This window comes from Aphelocoma coerulescens, chromosome 2 (genome assembly GCF_041296385.1).
Source record: "Aphelocoma coerulescens isolate FSJ_1873_10779 chromosome 2, UR_Acoe_1.0, whole genome shotgun sequence".
Lineage (NCBI taxonomy): Eukaryota > Metazoa > Chordata > Aves > Passeriformes > Corvidae > Aphelocoma > Aphelocoma coerulescens.
The window spans coordinates 81566962-81587511 of NC_091015.1; the positions used below are offsets into that span (position 1 = coordinate 81566962).

The 20550-nt window shown below is 41.7% G+C and overlaps 1 protein-coding gene and 1 long non-coding RNA gene across 5 annotated transcripts in view; one reads left to right on the forward strand and one right to left on the reverse strand.

The window, feature by feature from the left end:
• BCL2 (BCL2 apoptosis regulator) overlaps positions 1-20550 on the forward strand; it is a 96721-nt gene that overhangs the window by 64935 nt on the left and 11236 nt on the right. The window lies entirely within an intron of this gene.
• Positions 3999-19162, reverse strand: LOC138106915 (uncharacterized). Of its 4 annotated transcripts, none has more exons than XR_011149191.1 (5): positions 19060-19162; positions 12392-12499; positions 11681-11901; positions 8807-8906; positions 3999-5430 (listed from the first exon to the last, which is right to left on the reverse strand). It is a non-coding gene; the product is annotated as an uncharacterized lncRNA (long non-coding RNA). The 4 variants fall into 4 exon arrangements; XR_011149192.1 differs by lacking the exon at positions 19060-19162 and adding an exon at positions 9273-9338 and having other exon boundaries at positions 12392-13603; XR_011149193.1 differs by lacking the exon at positions 12392-12499.

The following is a 20550-nucleotide window of genomic DNA, read 5'->3' on the forward strand; positions in this document are numbered from 1 at the left end:
ATGCTCATGGTGACTGAGAGGGGTTGCCTAAATTTGGGGCTGGCGTGCCTCAGACGACAGCTAAACTTATGAATCACTTGTGGACCTGCCTGTATGCTGTTGGCATTGAAGGGTTCCTTGTTGCCAGCTGCCAAGAGGTAATCCTGCATGAGGGATGGACGATGGACACCTCACAGGCCAAAACAGCACTGGAAATCTACTGGACTCAGTGGATGAAAACTGAAGTTAAAACCACAGCCGAAAGTTTGGGCCAGGCTATAAATAAAGTACCTGAGTAAACTGAGGAGAAATTGTTTTTAAAGGAACAGAGCAGAGGGAGAGAGCCATGAACATGCCTTATGCTTCAGTGTTGGGATGCAGCTTGGTTGAGTTTTTTTTCTGGTGGGTAATACAGTGTGTGCTTGCAAAAACTACATTTGAACAAATGTGGATGCTAATGGCATGGGGGTTTTTTCCCATAAGCAATTTGGTAAGTTTTTCTTTAAAATTTGATTAACAACAGTCTGTGTAATTGGTGAATTTCCTATGCCAAACACTTTGTGTTACAAACATATAGTCACAGAAAAGTAAGAGATTCTTACACAAGACACAGGTAAACTCATAGTCTTTATCTATAAGGAAAAAGTCCCCTGAAAACTAACCAGGTTTATCTATAAGGAAAAAGTCCCCTGAAAACTAACCAGGTCTCAAAATACTCTTCTCTGGAGTTTGGTTTTGCAGTCTATTATGAATTTGACGCAGCAGAAAAATTTTCAGCTAAAGATAGAGGGGATTTTATTCAGACAGACTTGCTCTTTCTGTCCTGTGGGTCCCTACATGTGTATTTATATATATGTCATTTAGAGAAGAAAAAGATGAACTATACCCTCTTTGCTGAACTATACCCTAGTTAGCAAAGACTAACTCTCAGCTTGAGAAACATTATTTTCAGCTTGAGAACTTAGCTTTGTAATAAACTCAAACGAAAGTGAACCCAGAGGAAGACAGCCTCTGCAGGTAGAGTCTCATTTCCAGCTTCTTCTATAAACAGACTCTTTTCTTCCATTATTTAAAACTGCTCAGCTGCTTCTCTGTAAGAAAACAGCAAAGGCAATTGAGCACAGTCTTGGTCACGTAAGTGGCTCTTGTCTCAAAAGCTAGTTCATATTCAGTGCTGCCCTAGTTTTTCTTTTCTCAATCCCATAAAGGTCCTTTTCAGAAGAAATTCCAATTAATGAGCACTGGAATCAGTGTGTGAGCAGAAAAGTACAATATATAGCATACTGCTATAAAATTACAGATAAATATTTACATAGCTTTTCATGTCCCTTCACATTCTTTTAAGCTCACATTCTTTTTCTCTAATCTTCATTTGACCATTTCAAGCATGACTAACATATTTTGAATTATTTTTACACTTCCAACATCTACTCTGTAAAAACAGTGAACATGAAGGTGCAGGTGGCTGAGCTGAGTTCAAAAGATTCATTTGCCGAGAAGAACTAGGACTTTCCAACTGTATTTCTGTACTTGAGTTTCTTAATAAAGCCACCTAGTTATCCTGAACTTAGGCTAACTCCATGGTTACGGTGGTGTCGATTAACCATGGTGTCAAAGAATCACTCAGCCTGAAGCAGCCAATACAGGGATTTTTATTTTCCTCTCCTCTTTGTCCAAGCATGGAAAAAGGGGCAGGTTGCTACATATTCTTGTTACACCTTATCTAAATATATTGATCACTTCCTCTGGACTCTTATCTGTTTGCTCTGCAGTGGCTGTGGTTCATTCACACTGGGATTTGCAGGGAAGATGAATGGATTCAGCCACGTGAGAGGTACTGGTGGGCTGGTTAAGGCCGGGTGACACTGTGCCTGGCTTCTCTTTTGTTTCATCTGGCTGGTTGTTTGACATCCGCCAGCCTCTCTGTTCATTAAGGCGGCGTGATCAATGGAAGGCAGCGAGTGTAATTGGGGCAGTTAGGGCCACCTGGTTCATAACTATAACAAATATCCACTAGTGCATCTCTTTCAGCACCACATGCACCACTGAAGTGCAAACTGGGTGATAGTGAATGGAAATCTTAAACTGATGTGAAGACTCTAGCAGTTTCCAGAGTCATGCTGGCTTCTCTTGCCCCAGCCTTTTTAAGGCCCATAAAAGAACCTTTTCAAAGGTAGGCTTCCCCCAGTAACAGAGACTACAGTCATGTAGCATTATTGTTTGTGCAGAAGACATATGGTTCTGCTAGTTTTTTTACACTGGGATAACTTCATTAGAGTAGATCCTGCACTGCCCCAAGGGTGGGTGTACCCATCTGTACAGAATTGAGCTGGTGGGTGGCATGGTGGTTTTTGTTCCATTCGTGCAACACGTGTGTGGTACAGGTGATGTGCTGGGGAAGGCAGGAGAAAGGTCTCTTGTACCACTGGTAATCCTTGTGCAGAGAGGGCAGGAAGTTCAGCCCACAAGATTTAAACACCAACTAATTTAAATACCAGCTGATTTAAACACCAACTTCGCACTTAATGCTCCCAGACTATGCCTTTTCCTGAGCTGAGCTCTGCCAGACCTGACTTGAGCAGGGCTACAGTGGGCAGAGATTTGGTGCTGTCTCTAGTTGGAAGCACAGACATCCTATTGGTGCACAGGACTGGATAACAGTGACTCGTAGATGTGACCTTGGACTCAGCACTGATCAGTGGAAGCAGTGCTCACAGTGTATGGGAACAGCCCCGCGCTGGCCAGTGACGATAATGTCTTCAGCAGACTTTGCATCGTGAAGCAGTTAATGAATTCTTTTGTAGTGAAAGGCTGGATTCAATAAAAAGTTTCTGGGGCAAGTTACCATAGCCTGCCATACTACAGTGTGTCAGGCAGACCCTTTTTTTTTTTTCCCTTTTCATTTATTTTTTCTTCTCCTTTTAATTTTAAATTGAGTGCAGCTGACTGCCTCCAATGCTGTTAACAATGGCACTTCTTTCCCTGGGACAATGTAACATTTAAAACAGATAAAAGCTCATGTGGGGCCAATAAAAGTTTGCCCCCATCCTCATTCCTGTAGGGCTGGTTTCTTCACTGTTAACATTTTAAGTAGCAGGCAACTATGAATATGAATGTAATTGACTTTTACATGCTATTACTCATCAGTGGGTAACTCCGAACAGGCATCACTGGAGGGATGTGCCCAATCTCAAAGAAACTTCGTGGCCCAGCAGCAGGGGAGCAGTGCTGTGTGAGATGAATCCTCAGGGGAAAATGGGAAGTCAGTAGGTGAATAACTGGGGGTCCAGAGTGGCATGGCAGCCCAGCTGCCCCAGTCCAGCAAGAGTAGCAAAATGGGAGGACACACACAGGTGACACTCAGCAGCCTGTGTGCTCCTTCTGGTGGCTGATGGAGAAGGGAGCAAGTCAGTGGGTTCCTGTTCCAGATTTTCCATCTGAATTGCTTGTGCAGGTTGGGTTAGGGGTCCAAATGAAACCCTCTGAGCGTTGGTCTTTTGTCCATAGCAGGGACAAGGAAAGGCATATGGCTTGCATACCTTCTTGGATGGACAGTATGCATTGAATACTAACAAAAATCATTAGTAGCAACATTATGATTTTGAAGGCACTATAAAAGTGTTAGGTTTTATAAATGCACTTTAAGGTGACTTCTTTCCTGATCAGTTTCTGTGTGACATGTATGTGCTTGTACACAATCAGTCTGATTTCTCTTTCAGTCAGCAAACAAACTAGTTTTAAAGTAGTCGGTGTGTTGCAGGGATGTGTGTTTTGACTGTCCTCCCTGCAGAACTCAATCCAGAACATCCATGACTTTTCCTTCCTGAATCTTCCTTTGCTTTTGGTGATCTTTGGATTAGGCTCCTTGTTGCTTTGTGTATCCATGCATCTCTGTGAAAGAGATTTATTTTATTTTATTTTATTTATTTATTTATTTTAAATGGTTTTAAAGCCTTGATCAGTGCTATGATGAGAAAGTGCCTCTGTTCCTTTCCTCCACATCCTCCTAGTCTCCTTGGTGCTTGGTTCCCGCCTCAGTTGCTGTTGTCTGTACCAAACCTGCCCAGGTCTGGGGGTTGAGCCCCTTCTCTGCCTTTCCCACAAAAAACACACATCATTAACAGGACCAAAGAGTTGGTGCATCATGCACTGTTTATGCTTACAAATTTAGAAATATGATTGCTCCCCACCAGTGTTTACTAATTACATATTCCAGCCAAAGCAGGAATGAGTCATTTTTACATTGCTCATAGAAAATTAAAAAAGGCTTAAACACCCACAAAATTTGCTTACTCTTCAGGTGTAGCCCCCGGAAGGGTGAGGACAGCTTCCGCCGTATTCTGGTTGGAAACATCACTGACATGACTGTTGGGAAGTTGAACAGTCCCAAACCAGTGACAGGTGATGTGCAAAAAAATATGGAAAAATGCCATGAGGTCAGATCCTGAGGACAATTTTTTAAAAAAGGCTGGTTGCAAAAAATGTGCTTGACTTCAGTAATGCCTTTTCATGACATGTCTCCCGACAACTCTACGTGGTGCTTGTAGAATTAAGCCAGTCTTTATCCACAAAGATAGGAAGTCAGATCTTTTGATGCACTTGTGGCTGTCAGAAAACTAGTACAGATGGTCGTTTTGTTCAGAACAACATGCACAAAAGTATCCCAGAGATGCAGCTCAAAATACCCACATTGCTCTCGTGTGTCAGTCCCTCTCTTTCCATTAATGCAAAATGACTCACAGGCTTGAAAAGGCAAACATTGATCAAAAGACCGAAGAGTGATTTACTGGTGCAGGATGGGACAAGATGTTGTTTTAGCCCAACAAACAGTAACTGCATTTAGAAGTATTGCCAAGGGAGTCCGAGGCGGTGCTTGCTTACTAAATTGGGTAAAATACAGGGATTTCACCAAATGCAAATGACAATGAACAATATGTATGACTCAATATATCCGCTATGCTTTCAATGTGCAGTCAGGGGGTGGTATAGCTGACCTTTTAAAGTGATGCTTTTCAAACCACATTGTTATGATTATCAAAGTGTTCATTTTAGAGTACAATATTTGGACACACTCCTGTTAATTTTCTCGTGTATCATTTGAAGGCTGTTTTCCCCTCTGTTTATAAGAAAAGCACTTCCAGGCAACCCCTAGAGTGTCATACATTTATTTCTATGTCTAACCAGGGAGTGAAACTTGCCATCAGTTCTCCGAGGCTTGACACACACCTCTGGAGTACTTCAAGTCACGTATGGAATTAGCTAAAATAAGTTTGATGGTGATTTTGTGAGACCTTCCTGTGTGCCAGAAATAGTCTTCAAGAACAATGTAGGGCGAGAAATATTCTTTGCTCTTTAGCCTCGGCTTCCTCCTATCTAAAAGCTGTCGGTGGCATCTCTGGCTGTGCAGAGCAGATCCCAGAATGGCTGTGGGGTGATTCCAATTTTGCGGTACTGTAAGGGAAAGAAAATAATCTGGCATCAGATTTGTAAATTTAAGTGTAGAAAAGGCTGAAAAAAATAAAACAATCACAGCTCATAGTCAGCCCAAGGCCAGCAAGCAGACTGGAACAAGGCCCCCGCAAATCCAAGAGAGGCAGTTTTGCTGGGATGCATTTCCTCTCCGTCCTCCATCAGCCAAGCCAAAAACTTAACAGGAAAAAAAATAAAAAGGAAGCCGTACAGAGCAATTTGGCTGCACAACTGGCTGCACTCATCACAGATAAATAGCCTGGGCTCAGCTTCTCCACGGTGTGGGGACTCAGTGCGGTGCTCAGGGGCCGGGCAACACGCTGCCGCTGTGACCAGCAATAGCCACCGCCCTACTTCCCACAGCACTGCTCATCCCTGAGCAGTCACCCCTCTGGCCTGAGGGGTCTGGCACAGGCTGGGCCCACCACAAGTAAAGCACAGCTCTCCTGGAGCATGAGCTGCGATGTTCAGATGCCCCATCGGGTGAAGAGTTAAGTACTAAAATATAGCAGAATTTTCTATTGGGTTGAGGATGCCTTATTTTGATCATGGAGGTCAGACACAGACATGGGAATTCCCCCAAGCTGGTTTATTTGCAGATTTGTTCAGACAGTTTCTTTCTTTCTTTCTTTTTTTTTTTTTTTTTTTTTTTTTTGTGACAAATCAGCCTGTTTTTTATAATAATCTCATCTTGAAACTTGAGAGGAAGGGAATATATGGGTGCGCAGCTAATATCAGTGAGTTCTGGAAACTCCCTTTTTATGGTCTCTCTCATTTAGCAGCTGTTTTGATACTTTCATTGCGTTAAAAACTTATATGACGAGACTGACAATAAATTAACTTCATCTCTTCCAGTAAAATTAGCTTTAGATCACACTAAGTTTGAGAAAAGCACTACTAAATAGTAATAATATACAGACAACAGGGCTTTGATCTAATATATCATGAAGAAATAAAGCATCGGAGGTGTTACGATCAGAGATGGCAAAGCTATTTTCCTTCTTCTTTACTGATTATTCCCCTGCTTCAAATATTATTTTAAAAGTGTATATGTAGGACTAGTGACTTGTAGATGCAAACATTGGTTTAAAATTAATTTTAAAATATCTCTTTATGCAAAGCAATATATTTATTGATTTAAGTCATACCCATCTGGACATGTTTATCAAAATCAGTCCTTGTCTACTATAAGCCATTTGCTGCCATTGCCACCCACTGGCCAGGGACAAACAACCATCCTGTTACTGACCCAGATCGACAAATATCCTGATTAAACAGACACATCTTGCTACACATCCAACTGCTTCCTATTCAGCATCTTGCCTTTAACACAAAATCTGGCCATCTTTGTACAAAATTTATTTACTGTTTTTATCTTTAAAACATAAGTCATAGTCTGGGAAGGAGGGGGCAGGGGGAGCCTGTTCTGCAGACCGCGAACTCTGATCTGATAGTTTCATCCTTCTGTCATCTCTTTAAATGTAGTATCTAAAAACTGAAGGATCTCATCCTTTTATGTTTCTGTTAGATGAGATACAGTTTTGGCAATATATAGTAAAATAATGAAACTGAATTACAGACTGTAGGGAGCCATCTTTCTCACATAGGGGTCAGCATATATGGTAATACTTTGGATTAAGGATGAAATTACTACAGGAGCGTAATAACTAACCTTGTTAATCTCTTCTCATTTTCTTAAGAGTAGTTCACAAAGAAATATTACAGCAATCACAGCTTAATATTGGAAGCCTTTTCTGCTTTAATCACAGTCCTTTATATACTGTGATTTTATGTGTTATTTTGTCCTAATATTGCTAACAATTTTATTAATCATGTCTGTTGTTGGTTGGTTTACCACTTTCCTTCACAAATGATTTTAGGGCCCAATATTTATGCCTTTGAAACAAATTTGAAAAACTGATACAAAAATGATTCTTCTTAGAGGAGCTGCTCTTCACTTAGGTACCCATAAACAAAAGCTAAATCCGGCCCTTGGACTTCTCTTCCCTGTGCCTTTCGGTACCATACCAGGTTCATACCACCAATGCCGAGACAGCCTTCTCTACAAATGAAAGGCAAAGAAAGGCGATAATGTTTTGTTCTCTGCCTCATTAGTAAGGGGGAAGGAGGAGAAGAACTAAGCAGAACAACTGCATCTTTTGTTTTTAAGTTCTTTGGAACAATTCTGCCAGGCAGCGCGTTTTCCCTCTGTTTCATTTGTCTTTGTTATTATCCTATCTAATTAAAATTCTGCAGTGCCGTCATGAAATTGTTGTCCGTTTAAGGTCACAAACAGCTTCTGTCCTAATGAAATATGAATTGCATTAGTTAATTGAATTGTGCACTTATTGTGTGTTGTGAATGCACTGAGCACACTTATATTCTTAATATATACTGAGCATTTTTATCAGTTTAGGCAGTGTGTGGACATAGAAAATGCTGCTATCATTCTTTCCATCACAATAGGGAGATTTAATTGGCAATAGACGGGACTAAGAAGTGTTTGTGAAGGACAAGAACTCTAAGATCTCACACAGGCATCTGCTAGCTGGGATGAGATCGGCTCTTCTCATCCACCCCCAGTGGTCTGGGGTCAGGGCACAGTCCCGAGCGGAAAACTCGAATAAACCCTTATTATGCACGGTGTCTCTGTGATGTCTGTCAAGATAGGAAGAACCAAGGGAGAGTAACGAAACATCTGTGGCCTTCTGCAGCAGGAGGCTTTCTGGGTTAAATGAACCTCGTAATTGAAACCCTCAGTGCATGGTCCAGACTGTTCTCTTCCAGGGTCTGCCCGGTCTCTGTGCAGATACTACCCCCACACCCCTGGTAACACAACAAGCTGAGCTCTGGGGTCCTTTTCACAGCTGGGAGGTGCTTTCTTTGAACTGTGGGAAGGTTCACTTTAGGATGTTGAGGACCTGATCAAAGTCAAATGAAAACATGGGAACTCTTTCTGTTGACCTCAGGGCTGTGGATGAAGCAGGTGCTTACAGGAAGTGCAGGCTCTGGCACTCAACCTTTACAACGTGTAAGATGGATGTTTTGCATCGGTAACCACTCAGTGGTGGACTTTAGTAATGAACCAGACTATTTTGGAGGATGGTCATTAGCTGGGAAAACAGTAGCAGAATACTAGATTTAGTTTCTGTTCATGGGTCTTGATTTTTTGCTTAGTTCTTCAGCCTGTTCAGCATTATACGTACACACACGTGTTGTATATATGTGTAACATGCATATGTATATTCATATACATATATGTATGTCAACAGTGTTTAACTGTTGGATTTATTTACAGGGAAAGTATCTTTGGATTCTGCATAATATTTCTGTAAGGTAGTAAATCTGAATATAGTACCTTCTAGATATTCTTGAACTTGACAGGTGTGGAGAGGTATCTTTTGTTCTGTCAAATAGTGCCTCCCTTAGCTCGAAATGGTACTTCATTCAACAGTAGGCTGAAAGAAAAGATAAGCAATGTTCAGGTTGAAGAGTTGTTGAGAAATTTCTTCTTCTTCTTGTCATTTTCCACTCAAAAATCGAGGTGATATGCAAATAGCATTTTCTTTTACTACAGCAAACTAATGCAGGAATATAAAACCACTTAAGATAAACACAGCTGAAAATTGACTCGCCACAATACACAATTCCCAAGGGGAAATACCATGACCCTTTTTACAAGAAAAACAGAGAGAAGAGTGTCTGTGCTTGATCTCAGCAGGCATGGACAACCCCTTTGTGGGGACTTCCCAGCTCTGAGCGCATGCAGAGGCACTTGTCATTTCCCACTGTGGGTGATCCTCCGCAGCTGCTGTAGCACTCACCTTCCAGGAACACTTCTCCATGGGCCCCAGACAAGAACTTTGTTGCCTCCACCCACAGATGCTGCACTGAGATAGAGAGACTAAATGAGGGATTCTGGTTCAGGTAGGTAGGCAAGGACTTTCCCTATATGCTCAACAGATGGGAAGAGAGGTTTTTTCAGAGGGCAGTGTGGAGATAGCCACGTTAGGTGACTGCTTCTCTGAATCACCTGGAAGAGTTTCGTTCTCAATCATTGTAATTACTGAAAGTAAGGAGACCTGCCTCTGGGTGTAGTTGTTGCATTACAGAAGTGCTTCAAACAGATGAGTTTCCTGCATTCTCCAAGCCACCCCGAGACAGTCATACCTGCTTGAACTTCTGGCTGAGGAATTTCCCACCTTGTGCCCGTATCACTTGGTTCTCTCCTCTCTCTCTCTGAATTTTCTGCATTGGCCACAGTATGGAGAGCTGTAGCTGAGCAACTGCTGAATGTCCCTGCCCGCATGAAAGGGTTCAGGAGGTGATTAAGAAGGGGTGGGTGTCTGTAATGGTTTGGTGAAGTGCGTCCTGACAGATTCACAGGCAGTGGGCAAATGACTGAGAGCGAAAGTGGTGGGATGGGGCGTGAAGGGTGATTGGCAGTGGTTGCTTAGTGGTCTGAAAAAGGGTGAGTGAAAGTACTTGGGGGAGGGGAGTTTGGGAAGCACGGCTGATGGTGAGAAAGACACTGCTGCATTACCCCGTGGCATGCTACAGGTGTACAAGCTGCATTCTCTTCCATGAAGCAGTTTTAAAAGACTTGATGTCATTAAAAATGCTCACGTACTTTTATCTAAATTATATAATGTAGTGCTGCATAATTAAGCAGGGGAGGAAATGAAAGAGATTCAAGGAAGGCTGAAAAATAAAAATAAACTGGGGAGTCCTCTAGGGAGAGTAGAGAAGAAGCAAAGACCGATAAAGTCCTGCAGGCTGATGTGATTTTGCTGTCCTCTGTCCTCTGTCCTCTTGCACCACCACATCAAGGGAGACAGACAGTGTCCCTGCTCCTACCAGTGGCCTTCCATGAGGATGCCTGTGCTCAGCCTGGCCCTCTGCCCCTGGCTCCAGCCACAGGATCCAGTTGTCCATCTGTGGCATAGTGAATCTTTTCTGCCCCAGAACCATCAGCCAGACGTCTGTGGCCTCTTGCAGCATTCACTCCAGCCTCAAACAGAGCAGGAATGCAGGGATGGTGCTCAGAGCAGCCGGGAAGAGCGTCCTCCCCTGCTGTGATTAATTCAGTTAAAAACCCATGACTGACCCGTCACAGTGTCTGTGGCTGGACAAAGGAGTGAAGGTGGCCCTACGTAAACAGCAGCATTTTAAACCCTGGCACATGGTTAAATTCTGTAGTGTTACCAGGTTTTTAGCTTTATTTTCAGTTAAGTAAAGAACAGAGCTATCTTTTTTTTTCTTTTTTTTTAATACAGCCTCTTCCCTTTATGTTGCTGTCATCATATGTTGAATTATTATTCCTTCCATTTGGATAAAGCACATAAACAAAATTTAATTTTTTTTCTGTTCACTTTTTAGTTTTCATTAAATAGTTTATGAAAATGCTCCTTTAAGATTAAAGAACTCGCCCATTTTAAAATTCTGGTTTGAACTTCTTTTATCAACCTTTTATTATGCCTTTCATTTAACTTACAGCTTTTTTCTTTAATATTAAATAATCCCATTAGTTTTCCTGATAAAAAGACATACTGGATTTTTTTCTTAAGTTAAAGGTACTATGTTGCTCAGTTTTTTTCAAATTTCTATAAAAATCTTACTTTAGGAATCCGTGAATTTTGTCTCAATCACAGTCTTTTTGTTAGAAGAACATGAGAAAAATTAGCAGGAAGTCTTTTATAAACACTGAAGGACACAAAAATCTCCTGCTCAGCTAATACATAATTATTAGAAATTGTCCTTCATTATTGGAATCATGATCAGTCTAGCACAGACTGTGTCTGTGCCTGTGTTGGTCACCATCTGCTTCAAATGAAGGCAAAGAAATGCCACAAGAGGTGGATTTAGGATAGTGTCATCTCCCATCCTCCCCCCTGTCTTGCATAGTCCTTTTGAAGACTTCACACTAATCCTAAAAATCAGAGATTGATTTAATCCTTCAAAAAAAGCCTTCCATTATAATTATTATAATAATAACAACTATTAGTACTATTATTATTATTGCCACCATTATTATTACTACTACTATTACTGTAGTAATATTACTATTATTATTTGGATTGTTAACAGCTTTTGTTTACTGTAGAAGTATTTGCTTACTCTTTGAAGCTCACTAAACTCACATTTCAGCATTCTGTAGCAATTATCTGATTTAAATACTTTATATAATAAAATGGTCTAATTGAGGATGGCATGCAAAAGTATGCTGTCTTACCAGCTTTGAATTTCGTGTGCTTCCTTATGTTATTGAAATCCCTCTATTTCTTGCATGACGAGGACCGGGAGTGCTGAATCTCCATCTGCACGTTCTCTCTCCCTGTTACTCATCGACTCCTTGTTCAGTTAGATGGCTACATTCCCAAATGGCTTGTTCCAGTGCTCTCCCTATTGAAAAGTTTTCTGTATTCTTAGAGTCTTATTGCTCTACTCTGATTCCTGTCAAATAAAGAGTGCAGAAAATTCAAACACAATTTTAAGAAAATGTTTCTTAAATCCCAACAGCTTTAATTAAATTATTATCAATGCAATGATTATTAATGCATTAAAATTTTAGACATGGGATCAGGAATTTTAACTGGTTTCCTGTGTCTCCCCATCCAAATTGTAGCTTTGTAGTATATTTCCTGGCCCAAGACTTCCAATATTGGCACCTGCCTAACTTCAGACAACCAAGGCAGGAGGTCCCCACTGCAAGACTCATTCTACTTGGGTGTCTACTCATGTGTTTAGGAATCTAACTTGAAAGCATATTTTTTGAAGATTTAGGTGAGTGGGATACATTACAGTGACAATGAGAAAGAACTTGCATGGGCTATACAGTACTAACAGTTGTTTGCCCAGCCAAAAGCCAAACATTTTATTAACACAAGTAGATAAAAAGACAGTAACTCTTACTTTGAGTATGGAACTGGTTAAAATATCTTACCTTAAGGGCCCTTGATCTGACACAGCTTCTGCTTCTTTACTTTCAAATGTTCTGAAGTCCCACAAAAGGCTGTGACAAATTGAGGAAGCTCAGAAGCTGAAAGGTCATCTGGGAGGGGAAGGGTTGCTTTCAGACACGAGCTGGCCAAGGCTTTGCTTTAAGAAGCCAGTCTCCTGATGGCTGCAGAGTGGAGGGTCAGATCGTCCTTCTCTGGCAGATAATGCAACTCTTTGCAACTAAAGATGACTTTTGCCACCGGTCAGAATGAGACTGGTGAGACTAACACCCCCAGCTGTCCCTAGGAACACGGTCATGACGAACACGAGCTCAGCAAGCTTCTTATTTTCAGCCAAAAGAATGGATATCATGAGGCACTGGATGAGCTTTTCTTACCAGTAAGTAAGAGAAACTGTCTGGGAAGTAACATCATTTGGCTAGACAGAAAACTCTCGTCCAAGACAGGGCAAATGGCTTTGACTCAGCCGTTCCCAGTTTCATATGCAAGTCTGATGAAGCAGTGAGATCTGTGCCAGTTCTCAGTGTGGCCAGAACAGACTGTTCAAGAAGGTGTTTTAGTTTGTTAGATAGAGTAAAGGAGAGCCTAGAAAATGGAGAGGACCAGAACAGAAGTAGATCCTGCAAATAAGCCAGAAGTTATGAGTGTCTGGGGAACATATTAGTCAGATATGTCTATTAAAGACATCTGTATATATGGCTGCATCTTGTGAATTCAGAGAACATGATGCCAATTGCAACCATCAGAGAGTCGTAATTTTGGTAAACGTATAAAAGGGAATTCAGGAAAACTGGGAAGGTATCAGAAAAAGGAGTTGAATAGTGTTAACTATTTAGACAAATGTAACAACCTTAAAAGCAAAAATCAATCAGAGTATTTTGCCATGGAGGATGATTTTAATAGCAATGGGTGGTAGGGAAATGTAGTGGAACAACATCATTATCCACCTAAAAACTGTTCAGGAAAGAAAGACTGGGCCACGGAGGCAGAGGAAATAAGCTGTATAGAAGGGTAACATGAACATTATTTAACGGAATTGTAAGTGGGAAGGGCTATGCAACTGAATCTCTGAAGACATATAAATAAATGCTAAACTAGAAATTCCAAAGCATTTTTACAACTTTTGAAAAGTAAAGACATTAGCAGGTCTTTGTTGCTAATATCCAGCTTAAGAAAAGGAAACAGAATGAGCATTGTTGAACTCAAAAGAATTGTTAACAGAATTGTGGTAATGGGGACTTGGGCTACTCCCCTAAGCTTGGCCAAATAGATGAGAAGGCACACAAATTAGAAGAGCAATTTTCTTAACACTTGGCGCAACACTATCTTGGAAAAATTAGAGACGGAAGGAAGAAACTGCTCTTAATTAGGGTATTAATCACAAACTGATGGTTGCTAACTCACTAAGTACTAACACTTAGGTGTACCAGAAACCTAATTTGGTATGGCAGTTCAGGGATCAAACTTTCACCTCTTCAAGGTGATGCTCTTTTTGTTTTCTTTAACCTCTGTGACATAAGTATGTATTTTAACATGTAAAAAATTCAACAAAGAGCAACTTCATCTTCCTCCTCTTAAATCTACTCTTAAAAATTGGCCAGAGGTGAAGTAATAAACACAGCTTTATGAGCTGCTCCTCCTCCTGGGAGCATGAAAGCCTTCAGAGAACTTCTCATATGGCTCAGCCACTACCAGCTCCTTGATAATTCATACAGGTGTGCCACGCCTTCCACATAGGAGGTTTCTGCATGCAGGTCTACAGCTGTGCAGTGCCCAGGTATCCCTGCTTTCTGAGCCTGGTTTTGTGTCAGCTTCACAGCAAACTTGACACAACTGGTGTTGGAATAAACCTTGTTTTAAACATTGCTACTTGACCCCTGCTTGCCTCTAGAGGAACACCACCTCGACTTGGGTTTATTCAAAGACACAAACTGGGTCTTGGGCTGTCGCCGAGTACTAGGCAGGGCCAGTCTTCACTGCAGGCTACTGCTGTGTCACAGCACAACCTTGAAGAGTCCCTTTGGCACAATGCCTGTGGTGACTTGGCAATTGCATCCACCTAGGCTACACTCAGCGTTGTGGCAGCCAGCTGCAGTTAAAACCTGCTGGGACCATGGCTCTAGCATGATTAGCTGGCACGATGACAATCACGTGTTTGTCTCCACTAACTTCTGCTTCATAGACAGGAATAAGCAATATACCATCAAGGAAAGGCATAACTTGTGTAGGGACAAATGCTTTGTGGAAACTGCACAAGGCAGCACTGAATGCCTGAAAGTGAATAGTGGAAAGAGATGTAATGAAGGAAGCAAGGTTAAGCAGCCAGAGGAAGAAGGAATCACACAAGAAATGGCTGAAGAAACACGCACCAGAAGGAAAGCGAGTACATGAACAAAGCATATAAAAAGCCCCCAATATGTGAAAGAAGTGCAAGTTCAGAGGTACAATTTTGGAGTGAACACAGATGGCAAAATTAGACTGAAACCAACATACAGGGTCAGGTAGGCATGAGAAGAGACTCACTGACCCTTGCATGGTTCTTACATATGTAGAAAGGCCATTTGGATGGGACAGAAAACATTAGGCAAAAAGGATGCAAAGCAGCAGTGTATTTTTTTCCAATCAAAAGCCATCTATAACCTGTGCTGAAAATGTCTTTTTTCTTCAAGCATATTAACAGTTTAATACATGATAGTATCACTGGTGACACTGAGAACACTGGCCTTTAATGAATCAATAGATTTGTTTCATCTTTAACTAATTTGAACCTTTAATCTTCTTCCTTGTACAAATTCTTCTTCCTTCAGGTCAAAGTATTAAATAGGCTCAAGAAGTAAATAAGGAAATAAATACCAGAAACCCCATGGGGAACATTGAAATTAAAGTTTTCTTATAGTCAAATCAGCCTAACGCTGTGATTACCAGCTCAGTTCAGCTTCTTTCCCTCACCCCCTCCCCCCAACTCTATGGCTAAAGCTATGGGAGTAAATGGCCTAAAAAAGGAAGGTGCTTTGGTTTTCTTTTAGTTTCTTGATGCTTGTGTTGCTGTAGATTGAGGTTGAGGGTCTTTGTATTTTAACTGCTCTCATTATGGACATACAGAAACCTTTACAACACAGATATGTAAAATAGCCCAAAACATTGGTCTGCAAATTTTCCCTGACACTTCATTCCTGGCTTGCATTCTACTGTGCTGATGCATCTGACTTTTTTTATGGATATAAGTTATACTGGTGCAAACCCTTCTGTAGACAAAATCTTGCTGATATAACTGTCTCCCACCAGCACAACGTATTTCAGTTAATGAGTCAGAATACACTTTGATATCAGTATAAATGGTTCCTCCTGGCGGGAGGATTGCTTCTTTACTGTTAAAAGTGTAGATAAGTTCTGAACTTTCCTCTTCCCTTACTTGTTCTTAAATCAATCAAACCCATATCTATTATTTCTCATCCAGAAATAATACAGCTTCTTTTCATCACGTTTTTGACTGCTGGTCCCTGTCTGTGTTCACGCTTCGATTGTACGGTCATCAGAAAAGGGTATATCTAAAATCTTCTTGAAAGCAGAAGTTTTGTTTCAAGTGACGGTAACCGCAGGATCAAACACCTCCAATCTTAAAAGTAAAAGAAACAAAACTGACTCAAAAGTTTGAAGCTAACAAATGGTTTGTAGCTGACTGAGACACTTGTATTTAATATTGAGGAAGCAATGACTTTCTGGTCTCCAGTGGAGCATCTCCTAACCAGACAGACAGGCACACAACAAAATGAAGTCTTAATGCCGAGAGCTTCTTAAGAACACTACAATAACATTCTGGCAGGCTGGGCTCCCTTGGCTCATGCACTCACTGAAATTTGAATGTCTCTTTCAGTTTAGCATGATGCTTGGCAAATTTCCCAACCTTACATTAACTGGGAAAGGAAGACAGGAGAAGCTGGTACGTTCAGCGAATCTTTGAAGAAGCTTCTTTGCAGTTTGCTCGTAGCAAAAGAGTTGGCTGCAAAACAGTGTGGAAGTGTCAGGACTGCAGCTTAGCTAGCTTGAAAAGGGTTTATCTGACTTGCATCCAGGCACCAAGATGCTCAGATACCACAGCAATGTGTGTGGTATAAGAACCTAGATAGAAGGTGATTAGATAGCAAATCAGACAGAATTTTGCATGTGATTTCCTGGGTTTGTCTAAATTTACAGCAGCAACAGTTAATTATAGGAGGTTCTGAAGGCTCCTGGGTGGGCTTATGGCACTTAATACATTGGATTCCGGCCATAAATTGCCAGCCAGAGTTACCACTGTGGCAGGAAGCCCCTATTGATGCAAAGCTGATGGAAACCATCCTTGGGCCTTCCCACTTAGGGGTAGAAGCAGCAGATATCGGTGATGGAAGATCTAGGGGGAGAAGAATTCTTTTGGCAGCAATGGCAGAACTCCAAGGAAAAGAGCATCGAGATGTGCATGGGACATCACCCTAAGTGGGACAGATGCGTGAGGTGAATACACACAGGAGTTACCTGTGGTCATCCTCTAGATGATTTCTGTACCTACTTCCAGATCTAGTGCCTCTCCTTCCACCACACGTGAATTCCTCAGCCCTTGTAATCACTTCCTCTGGCTTTTAAGCAAGGGCAGCTCTTTAATTGCAGATTAATGCATTAATAAAATTCTTGAGGCTACGTTGAAGTGACTGGGCAAGAGAGATCAGGCTTTCAGCAGCAGCTGCTGGCACAAGAGTCACAGCTCACACTGCTCTACGGGGAAGGCAATGCTGTAAGCAGGAGCAGCATCCGTCATTTTTTCTCTGGTAGTGCCTCAGGGCACATCTACATGGCAGGGCACTGCACAGGGATTCTGGAGCTGCCTCTGAGCAGTGGTTGTGCTAGTTTCACAGCAGGAATATTCAGCCTGCCTGGAGTACTATTCTAACATATCCCCTGTGTTTGCACCTCCATGCCTGCCCCTTGAGGTGGCTTGATGAGTGCAAGGTGCGTACTCTCTTCCCCTCTGCTGTGTAGTCCCACCTGCTCTTAGAAGTATTAAAAAAATAAATTATGACATTTATGAAGGACTTTATATCAATTTTGATTGTCGGATCTTATTTATTTTAGAAATTGGGGAAGCTTTCAAGGCTGATTTCATAGGTGATGCTTTTTTTTTTTCTTGGCTGACAGTCCTGATTTTGTTTAATATTCTTTCCTTTGAGTATCTGAAATTTTGCATGAAATTTCTCCTCACTTGGAAACACCAACACATGAAGTAATTACCAATCTTTCCTGCCTAAGTTAACAGCGTTCTCCTTCCTTGTGCTATTAGTTCAAGGTCACAATGATAGAATTCAATCCTTCATGAATTTTCATCCGACTTGCTGTCCACAAAAATTGTTGATTAAAAGATCCAATTTCCATTGGCATTCTGCCTTTCAAAGGATGTCAACAGGAAATATAAATGTGCAGCCCTTTGTGAATGATCTGCAAGGACATGCAGGCTTATGAAAAAAAAGAAGCAGCAGTTAGCTAAATCCTTTAGTTTCTGTTTTGAATGACTGGCCATAGGAATGCAGGCTAAGCTGTATTTCAGCTGTTCCCAAGGATGTGTATGTGTAACTTGTTGATAGTGGTTGGTACATCAGGCTCCAGTGACAGCTACGTGACCACTCTGATGATCAGTGTCCTGTAGCAGAACCAGCCCCTGCCTCCCCTCAAGAACACCAGGCATGAAAGAAAACAAAGGGGGATCTGTTTATTCAGAGGACTGGCACTCATACCTCCTGCTTTTTACTGAGAAAAGAGAGATCCTAGGTCATTTCAGCTCTCACTCTATTCTCCCAGCAACCATTAGGTTGTGAGGAACTGCATGACTTGCTCCAGCAATTGATGTGAATTTCTGATACTTGGGAGAGCTGAGACTTTTGCCATACAGGACCTGTGGGGAATCTGATTGATAGGAGCAAAACTCAACACCCAGAACACCAGCTTACTTCATTGGGGACTACCCATTACCAACAAAAGGAAAGGAAAGCCCACCACAGTCTTAAAGTTTCAGCGTTATGTTTTTTAAATCTTACCAGTGTCCAAGCTATATGTCTTTCACAGTACAAATTACTTGGAGTGTGCTGTGAATGCACAGACACAGATCAGTGCTGAACATCTGGTTAAAATAAATTACAGCCTTATTTTGCAAATAAAAGTTCCTAGGGTCTACATGACAAAGTCTGGCCAGCACAACTATCTCATGGGGAAAAAATCACATCCCTAGCCTACAAAGATAACTATTTTGGCATGATTCCCTTCCCCACTATGTAGACTTGCATCGACTTAGACCAGAGAGGAATCCTTTTGCCAGTTTAACTCACATTGTTTGGGAGGTAATTCAACCATGCTGGCAGACTCCTGCAGCTGGTATAAGCCATGTTTCCATCGAGGAATATGGCCAGAACAGTGACACCAGCAAACCCCTGAAGTACTTAAAGAATAGCACTTTTTCTTCTGCCACCAGTGTCTAATATTTTTCCGTTTTAAAGCTTCCTGCAAAAAGGAAACACGTAAATTTGTGCCCTTCCTTATATCATCAACACGTTATTTCTTGTTACAGAAGAATTAAAATATACATAAGGATAGAAGGTGTATTGCTTTCCAGCATCCTGGTGATACTTGCCTTTGGATGGGAGAAGATCCCAGTTCTCCTGCAGGATGCCTGTTACATGTTTTGGTGTTGAATTTGGAGATCGAGAGGCAGAGATGGTTTGCCTTTTATTAGGTCTTCATATTTTGGTTTTGCAGGGTGGCATTTAAATTAATGGTCATAGTTAATGAATTACAACTGTGTATGCAAATGAATTTGAGCTGTTTTGAATAACAAAACAAAGTCCTTTAGTCTGCTTGTGACTTGGTTTGTATTTTTACACTCTAACTGGTCCGTTTTTTTCATGTGGTCCCTGTTAGCTCTTACCTGATAACATTTGCCAAAGGACTTTCTGGATGAACCCAAAAATCGAAGATTTAGCAGTCTACCTTAACCTACAAGCCCCCCGTCCATAAGGCAAGGCAATGCATAAAGCTGTCTTGGCTTGAAAGTTCAGCTCTTTTGACAACAGTTTTCACCTGTCTCACTTAATTAATTTTGTCCAAATTTCTACTTGCCTCAGTCTACACAGACTCTGCTCATTCCTTTCCCTGCTCCTTCACCGTCCATTTCTCTCCCAGGTCTCAACGTTTTTGCTCAAGTGAACAGGGCAGAAAGGACAAAAAGTGAGAGGGGGAGGCACCCAATTACAAACAATCTCTTCTGACCAGATGCAGGCCTGGAACTTCCCCTTATTTTAATTTCCCATTATCACTTAGCTGTGAATTGATGAGAACATGGAGCAAGACACCAAGAGGCCCCATTCTCATGTGCGCCACATTGGAAGGGGAGAATTTTCAGCGTTCCATCAGACTGCCAGGACCTGTCTGCCTCCCACAGCTCCTGGTGGGAGGGCTGACTTAGGAAATGGCAAAAGACACCAATGACCAAAAAATGCTGCCTCTTCTCTGCCTCGAGTAAGGCTTTTCCAGGTGAGCAGAAATGGTCTGAGCCGCTAATGAGGTCTAGGCTGCCAAAGAAAACACATGGGCAAATTCGTATTTTCCAGGTGGCTGGTGGTAGAAATGTAACTGTCCATTGAAGTCTACAGCCTAGCCTTTTTTTGCACTTACTCATTAAATTGCAGATTTATCGTGAGGTTACTTTAGCGTAATGTTAGCTGTGTTGTCTCACTGGCCCTGTAAATCAGTTGCTTGTCACAAGATATAGAAAAAAAACGAGTGCTTGCTTCAAGTCACACGAGGAATGGGTGGCACTTCCGCATGGCCTGGTGCTGCTGGAGCACCATGGAGCACCACGGAGCACCATGGAACAGCCAGGCCACCACTCCAGCTCTGTGCTACTCTTGCTCAATGCTGAGCACGAGGTTGTCAAGCCAAAGGGGTTTGGATCAGAACTGAGTGTTGAAACAACAAACATGAGATGGAGCATATCCCTGAGGGATGTTAAAATAAGCAGCAGAAAAACGCATGACTGGTCCCTCGTGGTGCAGTCGATGGGACAACCTGCTCAGACCAGTTGGATTTCACCCATCTGGTTCACACGTGCACTCAGCCCTTTCTG